General features: G+C 45.2%; 1 protein-coding gene across 4 annotated transcripts in view; it reads left to right on the top strand.

Moving 5' to 3' along the window:
• The first annotated feature begins 6,828 nt into the window (after positions 1-6,828).
• CTIF (cap binding complex dependent translation initiation factor) overlaps positions 6,829-12,398 on the top strand; it is a 509,051-nt gene continuing 503,481 nt past the window's right edge. Inside the window, exon 1 of one of the 4 annotated variants that reach the window (XM_043966134.1) lies at positions 6,829-7,026. The gene's annotated coding sequence lies outside the window, so the exon portion shown is untranslated. Of the gene's footprint in view, positions 7,027-7,437; positions 7,579-12,398 lie in introns of those variants that run through there. The other 3 variants (XM_043965952.1, XM_043965891.1, XM_043966042.1) reach the window with 3 other exon arrangements.

Below are 12,398 nucleotides of genomic sequence, written 5' to 3'. Positions count from 1 at the left end.
GGCCAATTCACAGCTTTCTTGACATGGTAATAATCCATCTGTCTTTCCACAGTCTCTCCAACATTAACCATTTGGGTTCTTTATCACCTTTATCAGTTTTCTAGGCATCAGTTGAAATCTCAGAATGTTTTTATTTGAATTTTTCATTTTATTTGTGCTTTGGATCATATTTTTCTTTCATTGTTGTAATTGTTTTGAAAACCATTTGTTCATAACTTTTGGCCACTCTAAGAAGAAATTCAGTGAGGCTAATCATAAAGCTTTATATATAAGTTTTTTTTAAAAATCAAACTCACAAGAACAAGATTGGTGAGATGTGTCTATACAGCAGCACTTTAAAAATATTTCTTTTTTATTATGAATTTAACAAAAATCAACAAACATGGACATTTTCATAAAGTAAGAAAAAAAGGATTATGTATGAAAGCAGAAGGGAGTTTAGAAAAAGGGACACAGAGAAGCAAGACAATGTTATCACCTTAACTTTAGGCCTGTATATATTTTATACAGTTTGCCTTTTTGTTTTAATTTTTTTTTTCGGGGCAATGAGGGTTAAATGACTTGCTCAGGGTCACACAGCTAGTAGGTATCAAGTATCTGAGGCTGCATTTGAACTCAGGTCCTCCTGAATCCAGCCACCTAGCTGCCCCCCAGTTTATCTTTAAGTACATATTAATATTATAACAATATGTGATAATATCAACACTACCCTACCTGTCTGTGTTCTCTTATGAACTTCCCTCTGCTCTCTTCTCTTACTTGGCTGCACCAACACTCCCTCCATGTTATGGAGGTCAGAAGGCCATATGAAAAAATCCAGAGAAGGATTGTGGGATATTTTTGAGGGCAGTCATTTTGGCTGAAGACGATCATACAAGAAGAGGAAATGTAAGGTAATCTTGAAAAAGTAGAAAGGGGGTGCAGCTAGGTGGCACAGTAGATAAAGTACTATCCCTGGATTCAGGAGGACCTGAGTTCAAATGTGACCTCAGACACTTGACACTTACTAGCTGTGTGACCCTGGGCAAGTCACTTAACCCTCATTGCCCTGTAAAAAACAAAGAAAAGAAAAGAAAAGTAGAATGGAGCCAGACTTGGGGAGATCCTTAAAGATCAAGCTAAGGAGTTTGAAGTTAAATAAATGTCTGTTGAATGAATATACGTGTTAATTCTATCTATTCAGTTAGCCTGTCTTTGAACCAAAGAATCTTAGAGCTTGGAAGGTGCCTGAGAAACAATATAGTGCAAAGGGAAAAGGTTGTAATCCTTGCCCTGCCTCTTCCTCCTCCTCCTCCTCCTCCTCCTCTTCCTCCTCCTCCTCCTTTCTCCTCCTTTTCCTCCTCCTCCTTCCTTCTTCCTCCTCCTCTTCCTTCTCCTCCTTTTCCTCCTCTTCTTCTTCCTCTTCCTCCTCTAACTGGCATTTATATAGTACCTCAAGGTTTATAAAGTACTTTATATCCATTTGATATGGGGGTTGGGACATATGGAGGAATTAAGGGACTATTAAAGTTTAAACTGGCCAACTAGATATCAGGAGGGACACACCTAAGAAGTAGGGGGAAATTGAATTCTATAGCAGGAAACGGTGTGGATACTACCTGAGACAGAGATAGCTCCAGAGGTCAGGACTATCATTCCAACAGAAACATCCCACCCCTCATTCAAGCTTTCCCCACCCCCAAAGGGAACTTTCCATTGTCAGGTGGTCATCCCATCTGGTCCCCCCACCCCAAATCCATCCTCTATAAAAGCTTTGACCTTCCTTCTGGTTGGGGAGAAAGATGTTTCTAAACCATCTCCTCCCCTCAAGGTGAAGTCTTTGACTTCCCTCTTGGTCACTTTCTCTAAGCTCCCAAATAAAAGACTATTTTATTCTGTTTATTTTTTTTTCGGGGCAATGAGGGTTAAGTGACTTGCCCAGGGTGACTCAGCTAGTACATGTCTAGTGTCTGAGGCCTCATTTGAACTCAGGTCCTCCTGAATCCAGGGCTGGTGCTTTATCCACTGTGCCACCTAGCTGCCTGACTATTTTTATGTGTGAGAATTTTAATTCTTTAAAGAATATCTAAGGACCCCCATCACCTCTTTCCCTGTGACACATTATTTCATTGGATCCTCATGACGCTCATGACAAATGTGCTATTATTACCCCCATTTTGCAGATGGAGTCATTGAAACTGAAAGAGACCATAATGACTCGCCTTCAAGTCGCAAAGCATCTGAGGCAGGATTTAAACCCACGTCCATGTTGAGCAATCTACCTATTATACCCAGAAGTCTCCATGAGTAGTTAAGTGGCCTTAGAAAAATCAGTAATCCTCCTTGAGCCTTTATAAAATAGGAGTTTGGTGTGTAGAACTAGTTTATCTCTAAGGTTCTGTCCAGCTCTGATAGTCTATAATGCTAAGTTATTCAACCTTCAACCTAGTGTATGATTATTCCCTTTTGCAATCCCCCTTACCCTAAACATGGATCTTTTTGTAAGCTTCCTGAGGACAGGAACCATGTCTTCTCTTGAATCACTAGCACCTAGTATGTGACAGAGTTTAATTAATACATTTTGATTTAAAGATGGATGTTATTTCTTCTAGGAATGCTTTAGCTGAGATGTGAAGGAGCAGAGAGATGCAGTAGGAGATGGGGAAAGGGAAGAAGGTGATGGGGAGGAATGGTTTATTTGCTAGCAACTAAAGATGTGATAGTGAGAAATGGACGATTCAATTGATTAAAACCAGTGGAAAAATCTCAGACTTGCCTTTCCTGGGCACCTTTGGAGACATCCCAAACAAAGCTGTCTTTGGCAACTGGAATCTGCAGAAACGGAGCCAATTCCATTGTGGTCCTTCCCAGCTCCCTTCCCCCCCCCCGAAATTTCTGGTTCATTAGCTCTCCATCAGGCAGTTCCTTTGGCTGTTTTTAACCTGAGTCTGCAGGTTTTGTGTGAGATAAAGAATGGGAAGCGGGGAGGGCCCAATTCCCAAGCTGAGGAAAAGACTCAGAAAATGTCTGTTCCTATTGCTTTAGTAGTAAGCCTAGGCCAGTACCCATAAAGGAGGTAGGATATATGTCTCTCAGGCATGGTTTTAGGAGTCTACAAAGCCCCAAATAGTAAATACAGTTGTATCACGGCATAATGTTCAGAAATCATCTATTAAAATGTGTATATGTTGGGGGTGATGGGTGAGGGGTGAGGGAAGGAATGCAAGGGAACCTATATAAGAATGAATATGTTGGTTAGATTGCTTATTCCCCTCCCTCCTTCACCAGGCTATGCTTTTCCCTATTAGAACTTCAACATCATCCCCTTTTCTGTCTCCCTTCCTCTCTTTTCATCTTCCTTTTATGTTTTGTCTTCCTTGGTTAGAATATAAGTTCTTTGAGAGCAGGAACTGTCTTTTTTTTTTTTTCAGGGCAATGGGGGTTAAGTGATTTGCCCAGCATCACACAGCTAGTAAGTGTCAAGTGTATGAGATCTGATTTGAACTGAGCTCCTCCTGAATCCAGAGCTGGTGCTTTATCCACTGCGCCACCTAGCTGCCCCCAGGGACTGTCTTTTTTGAGGAGGTGGGGCTTGTTTTTGTATCTCTGGCATAGTAAGAGCTTAATAAGCCCTTGGTTCTCTACCTTCCCGTCATGTGTTTCCATCATCTTCTAAGTGATTTGTAATTTTGATCATTCCAGCATTCCATAATTCTAGCGTTCCACAATTCTTTGCCATACAGCATTTTAAAAAGCTTATTGTCATTAAGACTTAAATGTTTCCAACCCTGAGCAGCCTGAAATCACTGGTGGCTCTACAAGATGAGATCTCTGTCCTTTTGAAGCTTATAGTCTAGTGGAGGAACCAGACACATACACCAGGCAGGTCTGTTTTGTTTTTTGTTTTGTTTTGTTTTGTTTTTGGTGAGGCAATTGGAGTTAAATGACTTGCCCAGGGTCACACAGCTAGTAAGTTGTCAAGTGTCTGAGGCGGGCTTTGAACTCAGGTCTTCCTGACTCCAGGGCCGGTGCTCTATCCACTTCACCACCTAGCTACCCCTAGGTCTGTTTTGATGAGCTAGATTAGGAAAAATCCGGAGTAGAGGGTATTGGACTGAAGTCTGGAGGGAAGGTCAGGGTGACATATAGATTCCCTGGGCAGTGAAGGTACTGGGGCATAGAGACAGACAGACAGGACCTAGGCAAAGAGGAGTGAAATTTGACACACCACCAAACAAAGCCTTTAGCAATTTCAGAGGAAGGATGGATGATGGATAAATGGATGGATGGATGGATGAATGGATTTTGGACCATGTCCAAAAAAATAGATTTCATTCTGCAACATAAGTTTGTGCTTTATTATCCCTCCTCTGCAATTATGGTTAATCATTGCATTGATCTTATTTATTAAAGTTTTTCATCTTTACAATGTTGTTGCTCTCCTGGTTCTACTCACTTCGTATAAGCATTCTAGGTTTCTCTAAAATATCCCTTTCATAATTTCTTTTCTTTTCTTTTTTTTTTTTGGTGGGGCAATTGGGGTTAAGTGACTTGCCCAGGGTCACACAGCTAGTAAGTGTCAAGTATCTGAAGCTGGATTTGAACTCAAGTCCTCCTGAATCCAGGGCCGGTGCTCTATCCACCATAATTTCTTACAACACATTCCCCAGTTGAAGGACACCTGCTTGGTTTCTAGTTCTTTGACACCACAGGAAAAATTAGTATATATATTTTCATGCACATGCATTCTTCTTTATTTGACTTTTGGTGGGGTATCGTTGGTTAGTTGTGACCCTATGTGGAGTTTTCTTGGGAGAGATACTGAAATAGTTTGCCATTTCCTTCTCCAGCTCACTTTACAGATGAGGAAACTGAGGTAAATAGGATTAAGTGACTTGTCCAGGGTCACAGAGCTAGTAAGTGTCTGAAGCCAGATTTAAAATCAGGAAGATTAATCTTCTTGATTCCATGCCCAGAGCTCTAACTACTTCACCACCTGGCTAAGTTTTTGGAAACATAGGCCTAATGATTCTTAACATCCTTCTAAAGGCTAGATAACTGTCTTACCTCTGCTATGAAGCCTTCTCTAACAACTCAACCTCATTAATATATCCCTTCTCTGTATTTCTCCATCACCTGTGGCTGGTTCCCCACAAGGTAACGCTTAATTTTTTACTCTTGCTTCATGCATCTAGTTTTGTTTCTCTAAATAGACTATAAACCCCTCCAGGAAGGCAGAGCCAAGTACTGTGTTTTATATACACAGTGTTTTGCACACAGTAGAACTTAATATCTTTGAGGCCAGGGACTATTTTCTTTTTATCTTTGAACCTCCAGCTTAGCATGGTGCCTGGCCCACAGTAGGCATTGCAACTAATAGGTAATATTTATAAAGCACCTTAAGATTTGCAAAATACTTTACATATACTATTTCATTTAGTTCCTCATAAGAACCCTGGGTGGTAAGTTCTCTTATTATCTCTATTTTACAATTGAGGAGCCTTGGAACAACAGAGTAAGTGACTTGTCTAGCAACACACAAATGTCCCAGGTGAAATTCCAACTCTTCTTCCTGACTCCAAGTCCAGGGCTCTCCATTCACTGCCTCAAGCTGCCTTGATAAATGCTTGCTGCTTAGCAATAGGCTATCAATAAACATGTGATTCAATACATTTTTTTTGATTAGCTGATTTTTGTATTATTCGGGGTTGAATTATCCAGGTCTCCAACTTCCTTCCCTTAACCTGGATAAAGGAGTGAAAGTATACCTATAATTATATCCTGCTAATGCCATGCCCGTGCTCCTTAATTATAACACATGCCTATCCAAACCAGATGTTAGAATTTAATAATACACCTTTACTTCAGTTATAAAATGGGAGCAGTAATACCGACACTGTGCTAAGCACTTTGTAAACCTTAAAGCATAATAAAAATAATATTTGAGATAGGAATTGGACCTGTGATTTCAATATTATAGGCCAGGGCTTCTTAAACTGTTTCCACTAACAACCCCTTTTCGCTGGAGAAATTTTTACACGACCCTGGGTATATAGGTATATAAAAATCGGTATAGGTAACCTTCTGCCATTGCTAAATTTTTCACGACCGCCCTGTTACACGAGGTCTCTACCTCAGTTTAAGAAGCTTTGGTCTAGTGAAGGAATCTGACACATACACTGGGTAGGTTCATTTTGATGATATGGATTCTGAAGGGTTGTGGAGGTATTCTTTCTCTCCCATGTTACAGATGAGGGAATGGAGGAAAGAGAAGGTAAGTGACTTGCTCAAGGTCACACACAGCTAATAAGAATTCGAGAAGACATTCGAACTCGGGTTCTCCCTACTCTGTCTATCCCCATCATTGATACCTAGACAAAGACTCCTTTCATCTGACGTCGAACACGCGCACAGGAGACACCTTAAGCCCCTCCTTGAGCAGAGGACGCGGCTCTGCGTTACGCCTTGAGCTCGGATTGTGCTTCCCTAGCCCCTTAGTCACGCCCCTCCCCACTGGGCAGCATCTCCAGCATCCATCTGGTCTCGGAGCAGGGTGCCCTGCGGGCGCGCGCCCGTGAACGCGGACAGTTCCGCGCAAATCGAGGAGCCCGGGGCGGCTCGGCGATCTCCCCGCGCGTGCCGGGCCCTGTATCCCGCGAAAGAAAGCCGGACTACACTTCCCAGAAGGCATCCGGCGGCCTTCTTCCCTTTCAAGTCTTTGCACGTGGCCAGTGGGGAAGGAGGGGCCGGGACGTCACCCTCCTGCATTTTCTTTCCCTGTGTCAGAGCAGGGATCCTTTTTTTTTTTTCTCCTTCTTCCTTTACCCCCTCCCCCACCCACCCCTCCCTCCCTCTTTCCCTTCCCTCCCTCCCTCCCCTCTTCTCCTCTACACTGCACCCAAACCCTCACCCCCCAACCCATCGGGCCGGGACCCATGAAATTAAAGGCAGGAATCTGATCTTCGGAGCCTCTCTCCCTTCCTCCCTTCCCCCTCCCTCCCCCTTCCCTTCCAACTCAGGCTTGGAGCTGCAGTCAGGGAAATCGAGGTAAGCGTCTCCTGCCCGACCCGTTCCATCTTGTGGGGTGTGGCCCCGGGGACCCCTGGGTGGGGAAGGGGAAGAGGAGTGGGTGCTGTGCTTGAGAATGCAAATGGACTAGGGAAAAACCAAAACAGAAACAAAACCTCGCCCGGTTATCCACCTCCCCCGCTTCTCCCTGGGCAACTGGGGACTCAGAGCCCTCGCCCCTGGAAGGTGTTTGGGGTGAGGGGACTCGGGGTCCTTGCCTCCTTGCCTTGTCTGGTGGGGGAGGGATGGGTTCCTTGAGGCTCCCGGAGGAGGGCGAAGGAAAAGCTGGTGTGTGCGTGGGGGGGGGGGCGGTGAGCTTTTTGTAGGAAGGTAGCGGGAACCCCGGCAGTCTGTGGACCGCACTGTGTAGCCGCTGTCATGTGTTGGGTTAGGACCCAAAGGGAGGGAGGGAGGCAGCGTGATTTCTCTCCCTTTCCGCCCGTCTTTTGTTTTGGAACCTGCTTCTGCTGCATCGAGCAGTTGCCGTGTTAATGCCAAACTTGCAGCTGTTTTGGGCTCCCTGATCCTGAGGTATGAGGGGGTGGGTGGGATAAGGGATGGCGGATGGGGGGAAGGGACCAGGACTAAGTGACGGGTGCTGGGCTCGGGGTTGGGGGCTGCCTCCTGTGGCTGCCCCCACTGCCCCCCCCCCAGGTCACGGGGAGTTTACTTTCAATCTGCTTTTCTTTCTTCCTCTATATGCTTGTGTATGCGTGTGTATGTGTTCCCCTTCCCCGTCTCGCTCCCGCGGGTGGAAGGATGGATGTGTCTGTGGATCGATTGCACGTCGTCTAGACTGCAGCTCCCTCCGCGGGGAATCCACCGGGTGCGCTGGGTTTTTAAAAGGGAAGGGGCGGGCGAGAAGGAAGCCGAGTCCGTGAATTGCACACTGAATTCAGTCGGAGCTGCACGAGGGTTGCCATTTATTTTATTTTATTTTGATTTGCGTCGCTGTCATATAGCCTTGTCCTGGAGAAGTGAGACACAAGGAAAAGGTTCCTAGTTGATGGGCTGGGAGGAGAGAAGAGGCGAGACAGAGCTCCCCGTGGTGACTGACTTGACACATCCACTGTGTGTTATGTGTTAATAGATTAGTCAATCAATAATGGTAATTAGATAAATCGCCACAATACCATCCAGCCTTCCCTCTTTGGTTGTGGAGACTGGGGGAGGGGATTTAGGGGTTTTGGAGGGGAGAAAACGAGGGAGTTCTGGAGGGCGATGGATGACTCATCTTGAGGTTCCCAAAAGATTGGAGGTAGGGAGCTTTTATGCTGATTGATGCCTATCCCTGGAGACCTCCTGCTTTGTTTGTATTTATGCTTAATCCGGGCCATTTAGGATCATTTGGTGCAAATTCCTTTCTTTTGGAACTAGGAATCTACCCAATTTACCAGTGTTTGGCTCAGCTGAATTTTAGGCTCCTGCGCTTCCCCTAGAAATTGGGGTCTGGGGGATGTGAGCATGAGGTGGGGTGGGGAAAGGGCCTGGTTGGCAGCGATGTGCATCCTCTTACCCTTAATTAACGAGATCCTCTCCCCTTCCCCCCCCCCCTCCCTCTTAGGTGTTTCTATACATAACAGTAATGGAGAGGAGGGGGGAAATCGTACACTGAGTTGTAATAAGGAGTGTGCGATCCAATTAGGAGTGTATTAACACTTGAAACAAGAAAAAGCAGACTCTCTTCAAATATATTAAGGAGAGCCTCATTAGACGAGCTATGTTTACCCACACCCCTATTATGCTGCATGTGTATCCCTAGGTGCACAAATTCGTTAGAGAGAAGAGAGTTTGTAGTGGTTTTCTGGGAGAGGTGCATTTGGTTTATCTTTGTCACAGCTTATGTGCGTGCAAGGAGAGGCATAGTAGATACACATAATGTCACCACAGCGTATTCCCTAGACAGAGGAGCCCGATGTGGAAAGGGGGTGCGATAGGGGTCTAAAGGGGAGGGTGTGTGTGTGTGTGTGTGTGTGTGTGTGTGTGTGTGTGTGTGTGTGTGTGTGTGTGTGTGTGCAGTCTGGAGGCCTGCGAGCACGCGCGGGTGCGAGTGTGACAACTCCTCCCAGTCATGGTTGGTTTGACCCTTGCACCAATACTGTGAGTGAGCGCGCACGCCGGGGCTTGAGAGCGCTAGTGCCTCAAGCAGACCTTGGCATGAATCAACCCACTCACTGGCCCCTCAGCCTAGCCAAGCCCAGTCCACCTTAGCCGAGTGCTGGTCCCCCTCTGCAGCTCGGGCAGCCTGCCCTAGCCAAGGGCGTGTGGGGGGGCGGGGTTGGGAGTGGGGGTGTATGAATCTGAATAGCATTGGAGGGTGGTTGTGGTTTGGGGGCTAAACTGTGGCTGACCGGCCCCTACTCCACTCCTCCCTACAGGCGGAGATCAGACCTGCGGCACCTCTCCCTCCCGGCTTTGCTCTAGGAGGGGGACCCCTTCCTCCCCCCACCCCCCTTCTCGGCTCCGGGAGCTGGATCTGTTGGCTTTTCTTGCCCCAGGCAGGGAGGGATTAGCTCCGGGGTTAGGGGGCCTGAGGAGGGAAGGAAGGAAGCTACTGGCCACGTAAGAGCAGAATTCAGGCTGGGAGAGTGACACAGCAGTGGCGTGGCTGCAACCTCTGCTGCGCCTCGCCGGGGTGGGTGAGAGCGGCCCGGAGAGGGAGACCCTCCGCAGTCCCCGCCCCTGCCTTTGCCACCTTTGCTTTTTCATGTCGGGCAGGGCATGTGGGTCAGAAAACCGGAAGGACTCTAGTTAGGTGGGTTATTCCAGGTCCACACAAAGAGTGCACAGATGATAGAAGTGGCAGATTGATATACATGTCAATTTCAACATTACTTAGGGAGATTAAGTTAGCAACTGCTTAGTTTTCTGTGTGAATAGAAAAAGAGATGAATGTGACTCCTGTTTTCAGCCTAGTGGTTTGTCTATTTAACTGAAGCCTGCTGTTTTCATTATATGTTGAACGATGTTCAACCTGGTAACGAAATTAGCTGTGCTTATGTTCATTCTTTTGTTTCCAAGGCTAATGATCAAATAGTTTACTTCATACTCTAGTCTTCTAATGAGGTCAATTAAATAAACAATTAGGTTGAGAATTCTAGTGGACAGAGAAGGTACAGTCTGACTAATTGACTCTCCTGTTCTTCCTCAGCTCCAGCCCTGCATCATCACCTGCTTCTAAGATCTTTACAGATAAATCTAGTGTGGTATTTTAGCCTCAACATGTACAAAACAACCCTCATTATCCTTCTCCCCTAACCTACCCTTCTTCTGAACTTCCTTATTTCTGTGAAAGATACCAGCATTTTTCCAGGTCACCCATGTTCACAACCTGGTATTCATCCTGACCCTTCTCCTTGCTTACCTCTCATATCCAATTAATTGACAAGACTAGGCAGTTCTCTCTCTAGAACATATCCCCCATCCATCCTCTTCTTTCTATTCATGTGCCTACCTCCCTATTTCAGGCTCCCAGTGCTTCTCTCCTGGACCATCCAAATGGCTTCCTGACTGGTTGCTTTGCTTCTAAGGTCTCTCTCCCTTTCTCAATCCATAATCCACCCAGCTTCCAAATTAGTATTTCTAAATTGTAACCTCCCTGCTCAAGAAACTATAATGGCTCTGGGATCAGATACCAACTTTTTTGGCATTGAAAGTCCTTCGAAATCTGACTCCAGCCTACATTTCCAGTTTACACATTACTTATTTGCCTTCATACCTACTATGCTCTAGTCAAACCAGCATATTTGCTGTTTGTCACATATGGCATTGCATTTCTTTTTCTCAGTGCCTTTTCACAAGTGTTTTTTCTCTTCAGGCAGGGAATTTGGGTCAGAAAACTAGTTAGCTGGAAAAACAGTAAGTTGGGTTCGACAAGTTGTATACACATGGGTACATCCAAGAAAAAGTGGTAGAATCGATAATCTATGTCAGTTGGGTTTTTTTAGTTTAGTTTAGTTTTTTGTATGTTTTGCTTTGAGGGGCAATGGGGATTAAGTGACTTGCCCAGGGTCACACAGCTAGGGTCAAGTGTCTGAAGTTGGATTTGAACTCAGGTCCTCCTGAATCCAGGGCCGGTGCTTTATCTATTGTGCCACCTAGCTGCCCCCACATACATGTCAGTTTTGACATGGAAACCTGTTTCCAGAGGCTGCCTTTGGGAGTTTCTGTGATATGTTACTATATGGTTGTATTTAGATATGAATCACTTTGAGTTCTCCATAGTGAAACTCAGTTCTGTGGCCCCTGACAGCCTATGTTCATGGTAGTCAAAGCCCAGGTTGTTGCCCCTTGTAATAAGCTTATTTATTTATTGAAATTCAAAACATGAAATAGGTGGAGGAGAAGAGCAGTCCAGATGGAGGGAGAAACTAAACCAGTGTGTTTGAGAACAAAGGATTTAAAGATGTGTGAACTGCAGCCTATGTGAAAGCCCTAAATAGAGCAGAATTTCTTTATTGTCTGATAATGTTATAAACTAATGTATGGGAGTCCTGGTGCTTTGTGACAGAGCCAAGGGCAGCTGGACTGAAAGGTTAGGAATTGGCTAGCTGTTAGCCTCGCTGCTGACTCACTGTGTGATCTTGGAAGTGTTATCTAGCCTACCTTGGGCCTTAGTTTGGGGTTTTCTCTCCCTTGCTCTTTCCATTAAGAAGATTGAGAATGATACAGGGAGAAAAGGACAGCTTATTCTGCTGTGGATGGAATCCATAGTGGTACAGGGATGCAGATGAAAATCATTATGTGTGTGTGTGTGTGTGTGTGTGTGTGTGTTGGGAAGAGGGTTTTGGGGATGGTGTGTTTGATCAGAGAAAACTTCCTGACAAGGTTAGGATACTGCCACAGTTTTGGGGTGAAGCCCTACAATCATTGTTATTTTTGACAGCTGTCCCTAAACCATGGACTTCAGGCTGCCTACGGCCCTTCAGATGTTTGCTGAATTCTTCACCCTTTCCTGCCTTGGTTTGCATCTCTAAGTACATTTCTGGTATAGGAATTCCAGTTCCATATAGTGAGTTAGGGAAAGAGAGGGAAAACCAAAAAACCCCAACCACAGAAAACTTAGTAACCTTAAGGTTGCCAGTGATAAAAATCTTCTAAAATTGTCTTTAAAATCTGTGTTGCTAGATCTACACAAATTCCATGGGGCTATGTTGTAATCCCATAAACCATCTTCAGCTTTGGGGGTATGCTTCTTAAGGAAAGAGCCCTCCCCTCCTGCCAATTTAAATCGATACTTTTTGTAAAAAGATTTGTCTTCTTGTTACCACCAGGGGATTCCATGGCCCAGGCAGTACCCACCAGATTGTCAATGTTCAGTTATCTCTGTGTGCTGAGTAGTGTTTGTGGAT

This window comes from Dromiciops gliroides, chromosome 1 (genome assembly GCF_019393635.1).
Source record: "Dromiciops gliroides isolate mDroGli1 chromosome 1, mDroGli1.pri, whole genome shotgun sequence".
In the NCBI taxonomy this organism is placed as follows: domain Eukaryota; kingdom Metazoa; phylum Chordata; class Mammalia; order Microbiotheria; family Microbiotheriidae; genus Dromiciops; species Dromiciops gliroides.
This window is presented reverse-complemented; position numbering and strand designations above follow the sequence as displayed.